The 19,980-nt window shown below is 45.2% G+C and overlaps 1 pseudogene; it reads left to right on the top strand.

Annotated features, from left to right (window-relative positions):
- Positions 1 to 19,980, top strand: part of LOC136620553 (zinc finger protein 850-like) — a 493,122-nt pseudogene that overhangs the window by 158,812 nt on the left and 314,330 nt on the right.

The following is a 19,980-nucleotide window of genomic DNA, read 5'->3' as shown; positions in this document are numbered from 1 at the left end:
ATATTTAATGCACGATGTATATTACAAAGTGCATTAATATGGCCATACAGAAGTGTATAACCCCACTTCCTGTTGCGGGACAACTCCTTTAATGAATAGCCTGGGCAGACTGCACAAAGCTAAAATAATTTATAGTATGTGGGGAAGGGGGTCACAGGACCTGGTGGATCTGTCGTCATCATATGTTTAGGGCCATTAATTACACATACCATCCCTGTTCAGCATAAATGGGGTTGTGAAAAGACGGAGCTCATGTGGCTGGGGTAGTAGCTGAATTAAGCTGAAGGGGATGAGCCATTTAGAAGGTGCCAGAATCTGATGCTGAGGCCAGATCCTGGACCCATGAGGAAAGCTGATGGATATCCCTGATATCATAAGCGGTGAACAGGATCTTCTACCATGTCGAAAGTGGCCGGACACTTGGTCACTGTTCTGTGCTGTGGCATCTCCTATGATATTGCTCTGATTTGGGATCACAAATAAGAGTTGAGCTTCATCTGGATTGTCTGGCTGCTGTATGAAGGAACTCTTGAATTGTGCCCCAGCAGTTAAAGAGTTACAATGAATTTTTGGACTGGATCGGTCACACGTGTGGGAGGAGTCAGGCTGAGCTTCATGTAATGCTTACATGTGCAGGTAGGTACAGAAATCATTCAGGAAATTCGCCCTTGTAAATGCCCCCTAATAGAGATGTGTGTTCTTCACGAGCCTTCGGCCACATTCATCTGCTCTATGGAAAGTAATGAGGCGACGGACAACAAGGGGAACCGTGGGGATCGCTCTACTTTCTTGTCCCATCTGTATGTTGGAGGCGGTACACTAACTTATATGTACATTATATACAGTTAGGGCCAGAAATATTTGGACAGTGACACAAGTTTTGTTATTTTAGCTGTTTACAAAAACATGTTCAGAAATACAATTATATATATAATATGGGCTGAAAGTGCACACTCCCAGCTGCAATATGAGAGTTTCCACATCCAAAACGGAGAAAGGGTTTAGGAATCATAGCTCTGTAATGCATAGCCTCCTCTTTTTCAAGGGACCAAAAGTAATTGGACAATTGACTCTAAGGGCTGCAATTAACTCAGAAGGCGTCTCCCTCGTTAACCTGTAATCAATTAAGTAGTTAAAAGGTCTGGGGTTGATTCCAGGTGTGTGGGTTTGCATTTGGAAGCTGTTGCTGTGACCAGACAACATGCGGTCAAAGGAACTCTCAATTGAGGTGAAGCAGAACATCCTGAGGCTGAAAAAAAAGAAAAAATCCATCAGAGAGATAGCAGACATGCTTGGAGTAGCAAAATCAACAGTCGGGTACATTCTGAGAAAAAAGGAATTCACTGGTGAGCTTGGGAACTCAAAAAGGCCTGGGCGTCCACGGAAGACAACGGTGATGGATGATCACCGCATACTTTCTTTGGTGAAGAAGAAGCTGTTCACAACATCAACTGAAGTGCAGAACACTCTCAGGGAAGTAGGTGTATCTGTCTCTAAGTCAACAGTAAAGAGAAGACTCCATGAAAGTAAATACAAAGGGTTCACATCTAGATGCAAACCATTCATCAATTCCAAAAATAGACAGGCCAGAGGTAAATTTGCCAAAAAACACCTCAAGAAGCCAGCCCAGTTCTGGAAAAGTATTCTATGGACAGATGAGACAAAGATCAACCTGTACCAGAATGATGGGAAGAAAAAAGTTTGGAGAAGAAAGGGAACGGCACATGATCCAAGGCACACCACATCCTAGACGAAAACTTAGAGGCTGTAAAGAAATTCTCTGAAGATCCTGAATTTTCCGTTAAGGAAAAGATCTTACAGACTAATGTCGAAAAGTACACCTCCCAAATAAAGGAACGTAAACATGGACAATTAAACCGGGACCTCATTGATTTCAAAGAAAATCGAGCTTATACAGATAGATCATGCTCTGACACAGACATAAGCTCATCTGATCTAGATATGTCTGAAAGTGACATTCGAGGAAGAGGCAGATACAATACATACCCTCGGAGAGGTAGAAATAAGCCCCAACAAAGGGGACGAGGCAGAAACAAACACACTATTCCTAATATGGATCCGGGTTTTTTAGGCCCCCCACTTCTCGCTATCCACTAAGAGAAAGAAGAGCTATGTGACCACCTCCCCGTCTCACCGAAAAAAAGTTGTTTCAGAATCTATACCTGATAAGCTACAAGTGATGAATCTCTCAGGAAAAACATTAACACCTGTGGAGATTGGCGTTTTGGAGAGGGGGTTGTCCTTCGTCCCGACGAGCTCCTTCAATCCGTTCGTCTGGACGAAGGACATCTCCCTCTTCATACGTCGTCTAAGATGGAAAAAACACTTCATCCAGTTGGATAAAAAACAAGCAGTGGAATATGGACTCTCTCCATCAGACATGCCCATACTTAGGGATCTTCAAGACCTTGAAAGAGAGATGAACAAGGTCCCCGGCAAAGGTCCATTCACTGAACTCAAGAATAAAAATTCATCAAACCCCCCCTCACTGCACTGTCCCCTTCTGGACACCTTTGAAAAAATCGTCCTCAAGGAAATTAAAAATCTTAATCCCAGAAACTGCAGAGGTCCCCAAAATCTGACCTATGAAGAATCACGTGCATTGAAATCCTTGGAAAGTAATAGTAACATTGTCATCAAACCATCTGACAAAGGTGGAAACGTTGTAATTCTCAACAGAGACGATTATGCTAACATGTGTCTATCTTTATTAAATGATATTGACACATATGAAAAACTCCCTTCTGACCCCACCTTGACATTCTCTACCGAATTACTATCTATCGCTGAAAAGGCACTGACTTCTAAGTTGATCAGTCCTAAAGAATTCGAGTTTATCGTCCCAAAGCATCCGAGGATAGCTACGTTTTACACCTTGCCGAAGGTGCATAAGGGACTGTCGCCCGTTAAAGGGCGTCCAATCGTCTCTGGAGTTTCCAACCTAAGTCAACATGCGAGTACCTATGTGGACCAGTTATTAAGGCCCTTTGTGACCTCTTTACCTTCACATGTCGAGGACACCCTCGACATGTTGCGTCAAATAGAAGGCGTTCATCTTGACTCAGATGTCATTCTGGCCACTATGGACGTGGAAAGTCTCTATAGTTCAATCCCTCATGAACTAGGCCTAAAGGCTACTGAATATTTTCTTAGCCAGAAAGGCCAACAATACTATGAACATAATCAATTTGTTCTGGAACTACTGAGATTTATCCTCACTCGCAACTATTTTCTTTTCCAAGATGTTTTCTTCCACCAGCTCAGGGGCACCGCGATGGGGACACCATGTGCCCCATCCTACGCAAATTTGCTCCTGGGCTGGTGGGAGGAACGACACGTTTTCACCGAAGAGAATCATCTATATACCAACAGCGTCATTTTATGGGCAAGGTATATAGATGACATCTTCATTATCTGGTCAGGTACGGCAACCACTTTCAGTGAGTTCGTTGAGAAATTAAACATCAATACTCTCAACTTACATTTTACGGCTGAATGTAATGAGAAAACTATCACCTTTCTCGACCTCAAGATCACTAAGGAACATGACGGCACCCTTTCAACAACTACATTTCGTAAATCTACTGCTACGAATTCTTTATTGACCTGGAATAGCTATCACCCCTACCCATTACGTAGAGGGATCCCAAAAGGTCAGTTTTTACGCATACGCCGTAACTGTTCCTCAGAGGACGAATTTGAAGTTGAAGCTGATAAACTATCATTCAGGTTCAGACAGAGAGGCTATCCAGAAAGTGTAATTCTTGAGGCTTATAATTTTGCTTCCCAAAAAAATCGTAATGAATTATTGCAAACGCGGAGGAAGGAAAAAACAACACTAACTAGGATTGTCGGTACCTTCGACACTGGCTCCTCTGCCATTAGGGGGATTCTGAGCAATTTCTGGGACATCCTTAAGGACGATGAGGACATCAGTGATTCATTACCTCCAACACCATTAATTACTTTTCACCGTGGACGCAATTTGCGTGACCGTCTTGTTAGAAGCCATTTTAAACAAGAAATACCGACGAGTATGTGGTTAGGCAGGCACAATTTGAAGGGGACTTTCAAATGCTCAGGATGTGCAGCATGTCCGTTTATCAAAAAGAGTCCGGTGTTCAAAAGTGCATGCACAGCCACGGAATTTCAGAACCGTGAATTTATAAACTGTCGGACAAAAAAATGTCGTTTATCTGGCTACATGCTCATGCCCTTTAAACTATGTGGGCAAGACGGCCCAACAATTCCGCCGTCGTGTTCTTGCCCACATAGGAAATATAAGGCGCAACGAACAAACACCACTAGCAACACACATGTGGGATGTACATGGTGGCGATGAAACACAGGTTTATTTCCAAGGCATTGAGCAAATTCGTCATGACGGTCGCCGCGGCGACACTAACAAACTCCTCTTACAAAAAGAGGCAAGTTGGATTTTTCGATTACGTTCCGTGTCTCCAACTGGACTAAATGAACAGTTGTCATTTAACTGTTTTATTTAATGACAGCATTCATGATTGTCACTACTGTTGACGTGTTTGACTATCAATGCAGTATCTCACCATCAGAAGAACTAAATACTGTTGGTATAGCTATTGCGCTATATTCACGATCTATGAGAATTCTTCTTCTCTATCTTGTACAAGATGTTTTATAGCTCTTTGTAGCTATAAATTTTATTCTAGTCCTATATATCATCTAATTTTTTCCATCAGATACTTACCTTGTTACAGAGCGTTTAATAATGGAAAATTTATATCTATTCCAAACAAATTCAGATGGATGAGCACATGCGGCTTGCTAATTCCCTGATGTAGATATCTGCATGGAGAACTGTCTGTGTGATGTCTTACATTTATCAGAATAAAATAACATCTGCACGGCTTTTCCGATACATTTTGCAATTTCATCTTCGCAATGAGTTTTGACTGTGCTTATATACTAGTCTATCTTATAAGCACTGCTCTCATTGCAATTCCCGTTCAGTACAAAAACTGTTTATTAATGATCGCTACACTTTGCATCATCGGCACCTTATTGATATAAAAATGAAGTTAATAAGTGCCGTTTTAGCGGCCGAGTTCAGTGTCTATGCATCACCGGGGCCGCGCTCGATTCTAATAATCTGAAAGCTCTGTTTACTGTGTACATCGTTGCCATGGTAAGGACTCCAAGTGTCCTAGTGCCGCCCCCTGGACCGCCTTCTCTGGTACCACATGACGCTTTCTATGACGTGCAGTGTCATGTGATCCGTGCGTCGACTGCGGAATGACGTCTTCTCACGCCCGTGCGTCATGACGTCATCCATTAGACCTCCAGGATACGGATGTTTGACATGCGCTGCTGGGGGATCGCTACACGGTATTTGTCCGGTGTGTACTGCGATCGTAGTGGGAGGTAGTCCTCTCTAACTTGCATAACGATAGAAGACATCTGGGGCATTCCAATAAACAGCTTGGAGGTTATGTACACTGGTAACCATGGTTACATGCTATGAGGTGTGTGCCTCCCAACCTGGCCCTATTGGCCCAAGTGAATCACACCCACCAAGAGGCGTTCCCTGATGCACCCTATTTAAAGCTCTGTGGACTAGAAAATCATTATGCTGTCAGTCCACCACTAGGACTGACATGCCGCCGTTTTTTTCTTTTATTTGATTTCAGTTCTTTGTCCTAATACAGGGGCCAGCTCCCCTAAGCAATTTTCTTAGGTAGCATCCATCTGCTAACTCATTTATCCGAGACAGTATCTATCTGCTAGGTAGCTGGCTGAGAAATCTTTAGGACGTTAGGGACTGTAAATCCTGATTACATCATACGGCTTAAGGGTTTGGGGCATATTCCCCTACCCTAATCTTGTACTCTGAGGATAGTTATGTTCTTTTAATGACCACAGTTGCGATTATTGCCACGCTCTGTGTCATTCCTTGTTATCTGTCCTAAAATATAGTGCACTATAATTTTTGGCTGCACTTTATCTTTATTTTTTGACAGATCTAACTTTTTGAGACCGCCAAGTCCAGGATTATCAATCCAGGACATGTATGTGGTCTCATTAATAATCAATCTCTTAGCCACATCCCAATATACCAATTGGGAATAGCGTATTGAAACCCCTGAGGAACCCACTAGGTGGGGGAAACGCGTAGGGTAACGCGCTTTTTCTTTATGAGTAATTTATTGCGTGTCAGTTCTTTTTACCATACGACACACGCGTATGTCAGACCAATTGTGTGATCTGACATATACCAGATTGAATTACCATTTTTATGTTATATGACCAATGATTAACATCAGTTGAGCCTTATCGTATGACTCAAATCTCATTGGTCACAATACACAAGTGGCAAGTGTTTGTGTATCATAAGTTGAGCCTTATCGCATGACTCAAACTCTATTGGTCACTATAAATAGGTGGCTTTTGTATCATAACTCCTCATTTCGACCGTCTGTGTGTTTTGTTCTTCCTTTTAAACTTAATTATTCAATAAAAGTTATATTTTAATTTTATTAGCTTGAAATGTCCTTGCAGTAAACTCTTTGTAGTCTGAACTGGGACTCAGCTGCCCTTGTAAAACTCAAGAAGCCAGCCCAGTTCTGGAAAAGTATTCTATGGACAGATGAGACAAAGATCAACCTGTACCAGAATGATGGGAAGAAAAAAGTTTGGAGAAGAAAGGGAACGGCACATGATCCAAGGCACACCACATCCTCTGTAAAACATGGTGGAGGCAACGTGATGGCATGGGCATGCATGGCTTTCAATGGCACTGGGTCACTTGTGTTTATTGATGACATAACAGCAGACAAGAGTAGCCGGATGAATTCTGAAGTGTACCGGGATATACTTTCAGCCCAGATGCAGCCAAATGCTGCAAAGTTGATCGGACGGCGCTTCACAGTACAGATGGACAATGACCCCAAGCATACAGCCAAAGCTACCCAGGAGTTCATGAGTGCAAAAAAGTGGAACATTCTGCAATGGCCAAGTCAATCACCAGATTTTAACCCAATTGAGCATGCATTTCACTTGCTCAAATCCAGACTTCAGACGGAAAGACCCACAAACAAGCAAGACCTGAAGGCTGCGGCTGTAAAGGCCTGGCAAAGCATTAAGAAGGAGGAAACCCAGCGTTTGGTGATGTCCATGGGTTCCAGACTTAAGGCAGTGATTGCCTCCAAAGGATTCGCAACAAAATATTGAAAAAAAAATATTTTGTTTGGGTTATGTTTATTTGTCCAATTACTTTTGAGCTCCTTAAATGTGGAGTGTTTGTAAAGAAATGTGTACAATTCCTACATTTTCTATCAGATATTTTTGTTCAACCCTTTAAATTAAACGTTACAATCTGCACTTGAATTCTGTTGTAGAGGCTTCATTTCAAATCCAATGCGGTGGCATGCAGAGCCCAACTCGTGAAAATTGTGTTACTGTCCAAATATTTCTGGCCCTAACTGTATACTAGTCACTTTAGGATCTTTGATGATGTATATACTGGGTGGCCCTATACTAACTTTATAACAGGGGCGGCTGACTAATATATACCAGATTACTGATCAGAATATTCTATAAGACTCCTTCATATCTAAATCAACTCCATTGTATGCTGTCACTAATCATCTACAATCTCCTAGTAGTGAGACCCTTCATGGAAGATGTTCTTGTCTCCCTCAGGTTCCAAGGCTCAGGACTCTCACAGACGAAGACGATGGTACTTTCCATCAATAACCCACCAAGGATGGAGAAGGACAGAGACCACATGGCTGCCCGGATATTAGACCTCACCCTGGAGATCATCTACTGGATAACTGGGGAGGTGAGAGCTTCACATGATGTCACTCTTATCTCTAGTAATAAACAGGGGAATGACGGGAAAGGTGAAGGATTCTTAGCCTCCATGTAGTGATCAGTGTCTCACCATCCACAGGATTACACAGTAGTGAAGAAGTTGTCTGGTGAGTCTGTGACCCCCTGTGTGTCAGGAGGATGGAGCCGGACCCAAAGCCCCGTCACCGAGCCGTCACCTCATTCACTGATACATGAGCAGAAGGTCCTAGAACTTACCCACAGGATCACTGAGCTGTTGACCGGAGAGGTGAGCGCTGCTGGGAATGGGGGACATTATATAATACCGCCAAGGAAGGAGTCTGGAGGATAACTGTATATTGTGTGTGTCAGGTTCCTATAAGGTGTCAGGACGTCACTGTCTATTTCTCCATGGAGGAGTGGGAGTATTTAGATGGACACAAGGATCTGTACAAGGACGTCATGATGGAGGATCAGCAGCCCCTCCCATCACCAGGTAAGAGGAGACCTTCATTGATTATAGAGGACCGTTTTGAGGGTCGGCTAGTCTCGCCATCATCTGATCATCAGATATATAATGTATTCAGTCTCTCTGGTTATTTCCTATAGATGGATCCAGCCAGAGAAATCCCCCAGAGAGATGTCCCAGTCCTCTATATTCCCAGGATTGTCCAGAGGAAGAGGAACATGTCCCACTTTATCATCAGGTAGATGAAGCTGAGATTTCTGTAAATCCTCTACAGACAGATCTAATGGAGCTTTCTACTAATCTTCTCCGGCAGCAGTGTAGTATACTCTGTGCTCTCTGTCATCTGGTTATTGTGGGCTGTCAGTGATAGCGGCTGCAAATGGTTTCTAGTGTTTTAAGGCCTCTATCACACGGGTGACAGCGATATCACTGAGAGGATATCGCAGCAATGTTCTGTGCGATATCACTGTGTTTTCTGGTAGCCATAACACAATTTTTCTGAAGCACCACCCTGAAAATACGCTTGCGCTGCATTAAAAAAGAACGAATGCATTGCATAACAGCCGCTGTCCACTCCACTGCACTTCTCCCCACAAGTTCCTGACACATTTGCTTGTAGCTTTCATAAGCGCTTCCTGGTCAGGGGTTCAAAAACCCCGCCTCCAGGAAGCGCTGGCTCTGATTGGTTCTCGAGTGCCGCGGCGCAGCCAATCCCTGCAGCACTCAATGAACCAATCACAGCCATCACATTGAATAGCCAGAGGCATCTGGTTAGAATTGTCCATGTAAAGAGTCAAGCAAGTCTTGCAGAAATCACATCCACATTCAATGCAGGAAGCCCCACACACATATCTTATAGGTCAATGCAGCGTTCTTTAGCTTCCATTGGACATGGTAGCAGAAGACAACACTTGAGGCAGTACCTCATCTGGTTTCTTGATGTTGCTAGTTGTACCCTAAAGGACTGGCAACATGTGGCATTGTCCAATGAGTCATGGTACCAATTGTTTCAGGCTTATGGTAGGGTTCATGTGTTGTATAGACCCCTTGAACTCCAGTTGTCAGCACGGCACTGTGCAGGCTAGTGGTTGTTCTATGCTGCTGTGGGGCTGTTTTCATTGTAGGGATTGGGTCCACTGATCTGCCTAAACATATTATTCACGAGTGCCTGCTATGTTTCACTGCTTAGTGACTATTTGCAGCCCATCATGGTCTACATGGACCCCCCACAATGATGTGACATTCCAGCCAGATAATGCACTATGTCTTTGGACACAAGTTATCCAAAATTGGTTCGCAGAGCATTCTGAAGAGTTCCTACGAATGGTGTGGCCTGCACATTCACCTGACATGAGACTAGTCAAGCATTTATGGAATGTGGTGGAGAGATCCATTTACAACAGAGACCCCGCACCTACAAATGTCCTAGAGCTATGGGTAGCTATGCAGTCGGCACTCAATATTCCTTTACACCTTGACTGTCCACTTGTGAAATTGATGCCAATCTAGTTACTACACTTTACAAGGCTATAGGGCATCTTACATGATATTAGTTCCTGTCTCAATGCTTTTGGCACGTCAGTGTAGGTTAGTTTCCATTTCCTTGAGTGGATATTCTTCCTTCTCCTGGATGAGAATGTATTTTTTTAACTGGTAGGTCCACATCCCAGTACCGTTTGGGGGGAAGTACCGTTCAAGTTTCCATTTTGGTGAAGTGTTTTAATTTTATTGTGGTCCAGTTTCATTCAGTTGAGGCTGGGGAGCACCGATAGTGCACAGATGGACATAAGACAGTTCCACATCCCAGTACCACTGGGAGTATCGCTCAAGTTTCCATTGTGCTGAAATAGTTCTTTTTTTTTTAATGTTTTTATTAATCAATTGAGACACATATCCAGCATCATAACCATGCTTCAGCCATCTTTAACAACTCTAAGGTCTAATAGCTGGACTAGTGCATATGTTGATACAGCATGAAGCAATCTTTGACTGCCGATCAGCAGAGGTTTAGGTGGACACAGTCCCGATTTACCGTATTTTCCGGACTATAAGGCGCACATAAAATGCTGAGAATTTCTCAGAAATAGAAAGTGCGCCTTATAATCCGGTGCGCCTTATATATGAACCCGACAGTCCAGGTGCTCCCCGACTTGCGAACCGGTTCCGTTCCGGGAGCCCGTTCGCAAGTCCGTTTTGTTCGCAAGTCAAACAAGTAGTAGTATGGAGCGGGATCGCGGGTGGATCCTGCTCCATACAACGTCGGGTGCCGGCTGTTCTTACAGCGGGCACCCGGCGGCAGCAGTTCTGACGAGCCGCGCCGCTTGTCAGAACTGTTAACACTTTAAATACCGCTCTGACAGCGGTATTTAAAGTGTTAACAGTTCTAACGAGCGGCGCGGCTCATCAGAACTGCTGCCGCCGGGTGCCCGCTGTAAGAACAGCCTGCAACCGATGTTCAGGGGGCCCGTACAGCGTCCCACGATGAGATCGCGGGACGCTGTGCGGTTGCTAGGCAGCCGGGGACCTCCTGAAAGGCCCCAGGGCTGTCTATGCAGAGTGCCCATCTAGCGCACGACTTGCTAGGCGCTCTGCATAGACAGCCCTAGGGCCTTTCAGAAGGCCCCTGGCTGCCTAGCAACCGCGATCTGACCGGACAGGCTTCTATCAGGCTTGATAGAAGCCTCTCCGGCCCCTGCACAGCACTAATGTGCTGCGCCTTATAATCCAGTGCGCCTTATATATGAAACAAGATTGCTTATAATGCGCTCATAGAAAGTGCGCCTTATAATCCGGTGCGCCTTATAGTCCGGAAAATACGGTATATAATTTCTCATTTTATAAACTATCAACCAGAGACTAATAAAAGAAGCAAAAAAGAAACAATAAAAAAGTAGGAGCAAGATAATATGTAGGAATAATGAAAAGGAGAAACAAAAACAAAAAGAGTTTAAAAAAAAACCTGGACCTGCTACAAAAAAAAATAAAAAATCAAATAATATGTGTCTGTTTTCCTAAGTTATTATCACCACATTTATACGTATGGAACAGACCCCCGGCTACATATCAGAACGTGTAGAGACCCCTTCCCCCACACGGGAACAGCACGGCAAGTAAAACACCTTAAAGGGGGGGATTCCTCGATGCTAGTTGTTCCTGGAACTAACAAGTGTAATAGAAACAATTCCTTAGTCTTTCACTTATTCTTCGCGGCAGCGGCTGGACAAAGCTCCCCCAAGTCACAAAGAAAGACTGCACCATTTTTTCTTTGAAAAGCGATGTTTCAGCCCAGTCAATTTGGAACAATTATGTTAGTTTGTCCAGGAACAGTTTAAAGGGAGGGGCTGTCGGCTGTATCCACATCTGCAAGATAGCCTTCAGTCCCGATGCCGCCACGAAGTGCTATAGCTTGCGGGCTCTTTTTGAGCAATGGTATCTATTTGGCTCCAGATATTCCAAAATTGTGCACAGAGGCTCTTGTGGACAGAAGTTCATTAAATGTACAGTGGTATACTCACAAATTAGAGACCAGAAAGTCTTGATCTGGGAACATGTTCATAAACTGTGGAATAAATTGGCATTTGGCGCTTTGCATTTAAAACAATTTGAGGTGGGGTAGATTCCCATGTGATGCCCTCTTGCAGGGGTTAGATAAGACCCGTGGACGACCTGTAGTCTCGTTTCCAGGAACATGGACGAGGGCAAATATTTGTAAGCCAACAACACCGATTCCATCCGGTAGGTCAATATCATCCTGCTCCCGCATATTACGTATTACTCTATACAGCCTGGATATCATTTCCCGCAGGCCCACCGTCCTAGAAGTCCATGTGACACCTGTCTGTGTCCAGTCAATCTCCTGAGGTTGCGGCAAGAGTTCCTGGATATTTGGCCTAGCCTGTAAATATGGAAGTAGCAAAACTGACAGCTCAGGGAACTTCTGTTTCATTTCCTCATGTGACAGAAGGTGTTTTTTAGCAGTTTGTCCATCAAGTCAATCCCTCGAGCCCACCAATCAAAGAAAATGTTGTTTGGGTTATTGTCCTGAAAGTTGGGGTTGTTAATAAAAGATAGTTGTGGGGATATATGTGGGGATGCATGACTGTCGCGATGTAGTTTGTCCCACGTCTTCCAAGCCACAAGTATTTGGGGGTTACGCTTCAGTCTCTGGTACTTCTGCGTCCTGGAGATGAAGGATATTTTGTAACTGTATTGGGCCAGACATTTTCTGCTCGAGCAGTTTGTTTGTAAAATTCGACTGGGAATATATCCAATCATGAATAATGCGAGCCTGTACTGCTAGATTGTAGTCCCTTATATGAGGGAGATTGATTCCACCATTGACTTTATGTTTTTGCAATGTTTTAAGAGCTCTGCACGGTCTTTTCGCACCCCAAACGAAGTTTCTGTATAAATAATTGATCTTTTTTATGTCTTTTAGTTTTACAAATCTGGGCAGAGAATGTAGGATGTATAGCAGATGGGGAAATTCTGTCATTTTTAATAGATTAGCTCTTCCCAAGAAGGACACCGCAAAGTTCTTCATAAATTTAGAGTCATTTCCAATTTTTTAATTTAGGGTTCAGTGTTTGCTTTATATAATTTAGAAGGGCATCTTGTGACCTGTATTCCAAGATATTGTATGGAATGCTTTCCGAATGGAAAGGGTATTGGGCCATCCACAAAAGTTTAGCCAATCCTTTTAATAGTAGCGCTTCCGTTTTGTCTCAATTTAAGGTATAGCCAGAGAGCTCTCCAATTTTCTCGATTCCTTGTAATAAGGGCGTCAGTGTCTCTTTTGGGCTGCTGACTATCAAAAATATGCTGTTTGCAAATGCTTCCGCCTTAATTTCCAAATCAGCCTAGCAGGCTCCATTAAAGAGTGGGGTATTTATTAAGTACCTGAGCAATGGGTCTATGGATGAATTAAAAAGTAATGGGGAGAGGGGGCAGCCTTGACGGGCCCCTCTAAATAAGTCAATGGTTGGGGTATTAAGGCCATTAACTGTGAGGCTACTGGTGGCATTTGTATGTACGTGTATCATGTTTTATAATTTACATATGTCTGTCCAAAGCTACGCCACCCAGTATCATATTTTTATCAAAAGCTTTCTCGGCATCTAGACTCAATAGCATCAATACTGGACTATTGGGACTTTGTGTGGCAACCGCTGCCGCTATTGCAGCTCTGATATTTTTTAAAGCATTTCTTCCACGTGTGAAGCCCTTCTGCGATGGGTCGAGTATAGAGGGGAGAATAGATTGAAGCCTATCAGTATCTCTGATAGTAAAGCGATTTGTCTGCGTGAATGTGGGTCAGCAACCCAGATCCATGGAGCGCAGAGATATAACAGGTCCCTCCTCTTCAACAGTCCAGAGGGAGATAGAAGACACATACATTTGGAGGAGGATGGAGAAGAGGAGGTGTCAAGTTCCAAAGAGTAACAATCTGTTATAGCCGTGGCACGGGGTGAGGCAGGCTTTGGTGGGGACATAGACAGTTGAAGTCCTTTGTGTTCTTTTTCTTTAGCAGTTTTAGATGGTTTACTTTTTTGTTTTCCGTTTGCTGTTATTTTTCACCGAATCCAGCTGGCGTGTTACTCATGTCAAGGTACCCGCGTTGCGTTCATTTAAGTATCTGTCCATACTTGGACCTCTCCAGGTCTAGGGGTTTCACAGCTTGCATAAACAAAGGTCAAAAATTTCGCTCCATCTGTAAGATCAATGAAGATTTATCAGCAGGTCAATGATATGGATGTGGCTTCTCATCTGATAATTATGCAGTAGCCATCCAAGTTAGTGGCACCCTAAGAGATTGAATCATGGCCAGCATTTTCTCCCGCGGTTTACAATGGTCTTGGTCTATGGGGGTTTAAACTGTCTTGCTATATTGTGCTCTCATTGGTACAGCCTCTCTTCTCCAGTTTGTAAACAGTCCTGAGCAATAAGACTTGTTAGGGCAGCAATGGGGACAGACGTGACCCAGGCTGTGTGTTATGGCTCTCGACTCCCATGGGTCTCAGCAGTTGGCTGCAGGGTGCTTGGTGTTGGTGGACCATGTGAACCCCCTGCGCCGACTCTTACCTTCAATTCCATCCAGTGCAGCCACGATGCTCCTGCGATGAGCAAGGTGGTCATAAATCCAGGCCGCGGCTCCGACTGTCACTAGGCCTCAGTGGGCAGGTAGTTGCACTGTAGGTGTTTGTGTCAGGAGCGGCGCAGATGTAGTTTGCCAGAGAATCTTTGCCACCGGAAACGGTCCAGGGCGTGGAGTGGTTGGACCCCCCCCCCAGTGTCCGCTGCAGTTGGGGCCCCAAGCCTCCGGAGCCAACTTGGCCGCACCCAGATAGTGGTGAGGCGACGGTGGCAGAATCCTCCAATGTATCAGGAAGGGTTTCCCCCAGCAGCAGGTAATGAGTGCCAGGGGGCCAGGCGACACGCAGATTAGCCTGAACTCTAGGCCACAGCTTTATGCACAGCTAGGTCACAGCGGATCAATGACCTTGTCGCAGGGGTCCAGGGCGGGAGCAGCGGGCAAGTGGAGGTCACCAAAGGTCTTTGCGAGAGGTAGTGGAGTGGCCGTGTCCCTGCAACATTCACGGTGGCCGAAACTTCAGACCAATGCTCCGGAACTATCCAGCCCATGCCCGGGGAGCGGTGTGGAGATGGTGGATTTGCCCAGAATGGTAAGCGGGGTCCTCCCAATTGTAGAGTGGCACCGCAGTCCTCTTCAACGTCTTTGGGGTGCTGGGGGGGCTACGCCACATGTGTCGACTGGAAATTACACCACGGCTTTGCACTTCGCTAGGCCGCTGCGGGCCAGTGGCTGTGTCGCAGGGTTTCATATCTGGGCGCCACAGTTGGATGGGAGCTTACCGGGATCCCCTGCTGCTGAAGAAGTCTTGGGAAGTGATGTATCCTGGGCCTCATGGTGCTGCTGTTTTCCGTGCCTCCACGGATCCTCCAAGAGCAGTGAGTTGGGGCTTCCCCAAGACAAATATGGGGGTATCAATCGCCTATAACTGCTTCGGGGCACCAAAGGGGTTCCGATGTCGCTGAGGTCAGGAGTCAGTGCAGGATCTCTGTAAGACACATCCCACTCCTTTGCTGCCCAGGAGAGGAGTCCGTGGTGAAGTGTTTTAATTTGATGGTGGTCCACAGTTTCATTCAGTTAAGGCTGGGGAGCGCCGATAGTACAAAATACTGATGGACATAAGATAAATTAGGGGTCTTTTTTTTTCTCATCTCTTTTTTTTGTGGGATTCTTGCAGGAAAGTTCTAACGTAACAATGAGTGGACTCGATAAATCCATATCGGTGTCGGTGAACGGTAAGAGCCTTTCATAAATCTTGTTTGAATGTATTCCATTAATGGGAAGCTCAGAATATCATCTTCCACCTGATCATTACTATTACCCATTTATTGCCTCAACCTGTGTTATATGGACCCCATGGGGGTACACACCATGTCTTTAGGCGACACTTGCACTGTTTGCAGGCTGTGAATTTATTGGGAAGGCAGTTTTATTAGAATCCAGACTGCAGACTTTGAAACAGGAAGAGAAGTAGTTGGTGAGCGGAGTGTGATTGTGGTAGATATGAAGCCCTTTAATTTATATTTCTTTACTCATGATTCTTCCATTCTCCTAATCTATAGATGATCTATTCTCAAGATAGTTGATTGCTGGGGGTCTGCCTACTTGGGATCTTTTCTGATCACCTGACTGAAGAGACCATTGACATCACATTCTTTCATCACATGGCCTGAGAGCAGCTCCAGCCCATTCAAGTGAATGGAATGGAGCAGCTATACCAGGCACAACCACTATACAGCTGATCCCCCACTAATCAATTATTAATGACCGATCCTGAGGATGTGTCATCAATAGTTTAATGCCGGAAAGCCCCATTTAATATGTAATATTATACTCCCAGGATATGCCAGAAATGTCTGATAGATATGATTACAGGGCTAAAAGGGCTGTCACATTACCCGGTTAGATGACAAACCCACGTCTGGCTACTCATCCACCTAGTTTGGTGTTACTATAACTGCCATTGAAGTTAATGGGCATAATTGAAGCTGCGTAGTGCAGCCACTATGCTATTTCTATTACATGGGAGTTATTGAAACAGCATAACACTCTGTGCTACACAGTTTGGTATCAAGAACATCTTAAAAAGGAAACACAATTGATATTTTTTTTGTTAACCCACCTCCTCAAATGAACAGAATATAGAAAAAGTGATTAAAGGGGTTATCCATTTCCCGGACAACTCCTCTTCAATAGGCCTAGGTGCATTAAAATAATAAACTGAAATACACATACCCCTAAATGGCCACTAGGACATTCTGACAACTCCTTCTAGGTATATTTTGGATGTTAATGAATATATACCCTGTTTTACATTTTTCTTACATTTGATTGGCATAATAATTCTTGCAATGCGAAAATAATAAATGATGTTTTAAAATTTAAAGGGGTTTTCCAGTGAAATAATATTGATGACCTTGTGCTGCAAATACACAGAGGTCGGAGTGGAAGCCTCCGTGCCGACCTCTGTGTAGTGGCTGGTGCTTGTAACTGCAGGCATGGCTGCCATTGAAATCAATACTACTATATGGAGGTCGGTGTGGAGGCTTCCGCTCCAACCTCTGTGTATTTGCAGAGCTGACAGCATGCGCCCGCTCAGCATATCGTCCAGAGTCCTGAGTGATGGACCTCAGCCAATCAACTATTGATGACCTTTTCTGATGATAGGTCAACAACAGTATTTCACTGGAAACCTCCTTTAAATTTTAGCTATCTCTACTCGAAATTATATTCTGTAATCTTTACAAAGCGTTTACAAATACTATGATGTTTTTGTTTGTCTTCTGTCTTTCATATATTTTTTTTTTTTAAAGGAATTTTATTTAGCCAGAAATTAACAAGCATATAAACACGTAAACACGGATAGCTGTCACCGCAGGTGTCAGATTCAGCAGATAGTACATATCATGAGAAACAGGGTAGAGATAACCTTTGCCTGCGTACATATACATATTTCTTCTTGGCATGCTATACCTGGCTAGTACTTTTATTTCTTTCGCCCCCCCCCCCCTTTAAACTCTTAACTTTATCAGTTATTGCTAAACAGTAGTTTAACCTTGAATAAATCAGCTGTGATCAATCAGGAAGAAGAGAAAAAAAAAAAAAAAAACCCCAAAAACTTAAACTTAGCCCCCCCCCAACCCCTTGGCGCGACTCTCTTAAGAGCAACTGTGGGAATAGAGGAGAAAAAAAATTAGTTTTCTGAGCATAGGGTTTTTATCGTAGAAAGCAGATTTAGCAGATGTCTCTCTTTTTTTATCCTCCTTCTCTCTCCCTCACTCCCCCCCTACCGCCTGGCCTGGCTCTCCCGACGCGGTCGCGGGGCAACTCACCCAGCTATCCCAAATCTTGTCGAATTTTTCAGGGCACCCCCTGGCCATGTATGTCAATTTGTACATTGGGATTTCAGCATTAACGACCCGGATCCATGCGCTCCTAGTCGGCCTCCCAGGGTGTTTCCAATTAAGTAGGATCACTTTTTTTGCATAGAAGAGTAACAACTTGTATAATGTACGTGTTGCTGCCGCCACCGGCAGGTCTCCCACAAGCCCAAAGAGGCACGTTCCAGGATGCATGATCCTCGGTGCCCCTAGATGTGTTTCCATGAAGACAAGCACGTCTCTCCAGTATTCCTGTAGGACCGCGCACTCCCAGAACACATGCATGACCGTCCCATCCGCCACCAAACATCGTGGGCACGTTGCAGTAGGGAGCAGGCCCATGGTGCACAACCTGGAGGGGGTATAATATATGCGGTGCAGAAATTTAACTTGGATGAGCTTGTCTCTAGCGCTAACCAGGGGGGGACCAGAGCCACCCAGTATATCCTCGTCCTCCCCTGAGGTCAGGTCAGGAATATCTCCCTCCCATCTCTGTACGGCCCTTTCGCCTAGCGGGGCCAAGCACCGCACCATGTGGGCATAAAAACTCGACAGCGGTTTGACAAGATTGCACGTCTGCGCCAGGCTCTCCAGCCGTGTCATGGATAGTGGGACAGACAAACCTCCAAACTGAGCCCCGGCTACATCTCGCAATTGATAGTACCTAAAGTAGGAGTTTTCAGGCAGGCCGTGGGCAACCCGTAGCTGCATAAAGGTGCAAAACTTGCCCTCGCTGACTATGTCAGAGAGGACATTGACGCCCCGGCGTCTCCAAAAGGCGGACTCCGGGAAGCGCTGGAAGTGTGGCAGTTTGGGGTTATTCCAGAGGGGAGTGTGTGGGGATCGCGCAGTCTCCTCTGTAGTGGACAGTCTCGTGACCCGTTGCCAGGTCTCCAGTGTCACCAGCATGGGAGTAGGCAGAGGGGCGATTGAGGATGAGGGGCCGCTCAATAGCAGTCCCCGTAGGTTCTGAGCAGGGTCCACCATTCTACGTTCCAGGCCCACCGCCGGGTTGTAATTTGACGAGCATATCCACCATCCCGCGTATACCAGTTGGCTGGCCAGGTAGTAGTAATAGAAGTGCGGTAGGGCCAGTCCCCCTCCACTCGATGAGAGGCACAGAGTCTCCAATTTAATCCTGGGTGCAGTGCCCCTCCACAGTATGCGCAGTACGATCCCACGGAGCTTAGTGAAGAATTTTTTAGGGACTAACATAGGAGAATTATGCAGTATATACAGGAATTTTGGTAGCAATTTCATTTTTAGCAGGTTTATTCTGCCCACCAGCGTGAGTGGGAGAGAGGCCCAGCGTGTCGCTGCCTCCCCGGCCCATGCCAAGAGGGGGACCAGGTTGGAGTTGTAAAAGGCGGACAGTTCTGCTGAGACCTTTACTCCCAGGTAGGTGGTCTGGGTTGTCCAGCTCAGCGGGGCGGGCAGAGGGAGCTCGGCGGCCGCAGGGTCCACCGCCAGTAAGTGAGTCTTGTCCCAGTTGACCTTAACGCCAGAGTGTGCGCCGAATGCGTCGAATATAATCAGGGCTGCGTCTAGAGACGCCTCCGGGTCTTGGAGGAAGAGTAGGGTGTCATCTGCATAGAGCGCTATGCGCTCTTCGTAGTTGTTCAGTTTAAATCCCTTCACTGTTGGTGACGTTCGGATTTGGATCGCAAGAGGCTCTATGGCGAGGGCAAACAAGGCGGGGGACAGAGGGCAGCCCTGTCTTGTGCCTCTGCTCAGGGAGAATTGGGCAGAGACATGTGTATTAGTTTTAATGTTGGCCACCGGGGAGTCGTACAAGATCTCGATCCATTTAATAAAAGTTGGCCCGAATCCGAACCGCCGCATCACCGCCCATAGGTACTTCCACTCTACTGAGTCGAAGGCCTTTGCCTGATCTATGAATACCAGGGTGCGCCTCCCGCAGTTAGTGTGCTTGTACGACAAGTGGTTAAAGAGCCTCCTCAGGTTCATGTCCGTACTTTTGCCAGGCATGAAGCCGGACTGGTCCGCGTGTATGATCTCTTTTAGTACAGAGTTTATACGCGTCGCCAGTATTTTTGCGAGTATTTTTACGTCGTTGTTGAGAAGGGAAATGGGACGGTAAGAGCCGCAGTCCGTGGGATCCTTTCCGGTTTTAGGGATCATTATTATGAGAGCTTTACGCATTGTGTCCGGTAGCGCCCCTTCCCGCAAAATAGAATTATATAGTGTGA

This window comes from Eleutherodactylus coqui, chromosome 3 (genome assembly GCF_035609145.1).
Source record: "Eleutherodactylus coqui strain aEleCoq1 chromosome 3, aEleCoq1.hap1, whole genome shotgun sequence".
In the NCBI taxonomy this organism is placed as follows: Eukaryota; Metazoa; Chordata; class Amphibia; order Anura; family Eleutherodactylidae; genus Eleutherodactylus; species Eleutherodactylus coqui.
The sequence above is the reverse complement of the archived record's forward strand: the minus strand, read 5'-3'. Positions and strand labels throughout refer to the sequence as shown.